At 37.9% G+C, this 2493-nt stretch overlaps 1 pseudogene; it reads left to right on the top strand.

The window, feature by feature from the left end:
- The first annotated feature begins 1269 nt into the window (after positions 1-1269).
- On the top strand, positions 1270-1684 carry LOC102825817 (annotated as a pseudogene).
- The last annotated feature ends 809 nt before the right edge of the window (positions 1685-2493 follow it).

The raw sequence follows: 2493 nt of genomic DNA, 5'->3' as shown, positions 1-2493 counted from the left end.
CCATTTGAACTGCAAGGGCGGCGATTCAAGCTCACCAGTTGCTCCTCAGAAACCACATACAAGGTCGCTATGGGTCGGAATAGACTCGATGGCACTTAACAACAACATATATATATATATATATACTCTAATGAGTGGAGTCCTGGTGTGACATTGTGGGTTAACGTGTGCTATACTGCAAGGTTGGTTTGAACCACAAGGTTGGCATTTCAAGCTCACCAGCCACTCCTCAGAGACCCTATACAGGGTCGCTATGGGTCGGAAGTGACTCAACAGCACTTAACAACAATAAAATCTAATAAGACTCCATTACCAAAATCTTTAAACAAAACTTTGATTATTTTCTTAGAATAAACTTCCTAGAATTGGAATTTCTGGATCCAAATGATTTCACATAATTATTTATTCTCCATTGACTTTGCCACTATTTAGACATATCATTAAAAATCTTGATAATAATTTCCAATTTGATCATTCAATAATTTCATTCTTTCATCATTCAAACCCAAAACTTGATAGGCATCAAAAAGCTGAATTCATAATAGTGTTAAAAAGTATTTTAATATGTTTATACAGTCTCCACTATGAGAAAATAAAAGACTTGGTGATGTAGTGGATTAAGCATTGGTCTGCTAACCAAAAGGTCTATGGCTCCAACTCATCAGCTATACCAGGGAGGAAGATGAAGTCATCTGCTCCTGTAAAGAGTTACAGTTCCTGAAACCCTAAGAAGTAGTATCCTAAGTAGCCTTTGGTTAGACTTGAACCTTCAACCTCTCAGTTAAAAGCTAAGTACATTAACTGTCTTCACTCTATGGAAAAATAACATTGGTCCTTATAACTATGCCATGGAGAATCATTGGGGAAACAAATAATTTAATTAAATAAGTGAAAAAATTTACATCTGTCGAACTGCCTGAGTAAATAAAAGCTTTGATTAAAGGCAACATAAAAATGAACTTACCCACATAGATTCCTTCAATTCAAGTTGTTACTATAGTTCAATTTGAATATTGATTTTGGGTTTTAAGGATAAGTCTCTTCTTATAACTTTATTTGTATATATGCCCTTTTGCAGATAAGATAAATATAGAAGCATTTATGCTATTGCCTTAAAAACTTGCAGTTTAACATTGCTAACAAAAGATATATACTCTGCATTGTTTACATGAGAAGCCACCAAGAGGGATGACATTGGCCCATTTTAGGTCAAGGAAAGAAATTCAAGAAGAAAAGGGAGGGCCAGCCTTTGAGCAATAGCAATGCAAGATGGCAACCAGCACAGATTCTGAAATAAATGTCCAACTATTGGAAGAACTTGAAGAAAGGAGGAGGAGATGGCACAGTTAGCTTGGGTCTAGAAGATAAGGAAGACATGACACGAGGACAGGGTTGACAATCGGGCCTTCAAGAACAATCTATGAAAACTGGATATACATCTTTAAAATAGAATGTGGACCTAAATACCCAGAAGTACCCCTTTTTGTAAGATTTGTAACAAAAATTAATATGAATGGAGTGAATAGTTCTGATGGCGTGTTGGATCCAAGAGCCACACAGTGGTAGCAAATGGCAGAATTCAGATAGCATCAACATTGTCCTGCAAAAGCATCAGCACCTAATGATGTCTAAAGAAAATATGAAACTGCCTCACCTGCCTGAAGGATAGTGTTACAGCAATTAATCAAAAAGAAAAACCACAGACCCTCCCATTCCCTCACCCCCATTCGATTTAAGCAGTTTTCATTTTCCACAGTAGTAAATTTTCTAGATACATTTTATAGACCTCAAAGTACTGAAAAGCAAGCTCACATTCAAGGGCAAGTCATCTTAAGATACTGTAAATGATACTAATTTTTTGTCCATTTGAAATATATAAGTTGTGCCAATACAAATCATCTTGCCAAGTATAACCATAGTCCATGTAGCTGAACTCCTGGGATTAAAAAAGTATGTTTAAAATTGATTCCCATCATAATTGATGGAGCACATCTAACTCAACTGTGAAAAGACACATCACACAATCACCATGTTACTGATTACATGGCCTGGGGTCTCTACCTTCTCCCTTTGCTCCACCCCCTACCTTCAGTCCTCCAGCCTGGAGAGTCTTCTTAGAATAGACGTGAAGGTTTGGGTTTAGGAAACTACTGCTGGATGCATAGGATGCTTAAGTCTTCAATGATGCCCTCCCAATCCACGTCATCCTTCCCCACTTTCCACCACTACAACCCTTGGCTGAAGCATAGATTGTAAACCCCTCTGCACCCCTCAGAAATTGACCTTTGATGAGGAATCCCCCCCCCATCTTCTCTCCCCCACCTGATATGTTGCAGACCATGTAAGACTAATCAGAGGTTTGAGGCCCGCTAGGGCCGAGTGTAACAAATGAGGCCACTGGCAGTTAATGGCAAATTGCTTTCATATTAATATTCAGGTATATATATTAAATTAATACACTGGAGCCTTTGACAATCCACAGATAAATGTGAT

This window comes from Chrysochloris asiatica, unplaced genomic scaffold (assembly GCF_000296735.1).
Source record: "Chrysochloris asiatica unplaced genomic scaffold, ChrAsi1.0 scaffold00224, whole genome shotgun sequence".
Lineage (NCBI taxonomy): Eukaryota > Metazoa > Chordata > Mammalia > Afrosoricida > Chrysochloridae > Chrysochloris > Chrysochloris asiatica.
This window is presented reverse-complemented; position numbering and strand designations above follow the sequence as displayed.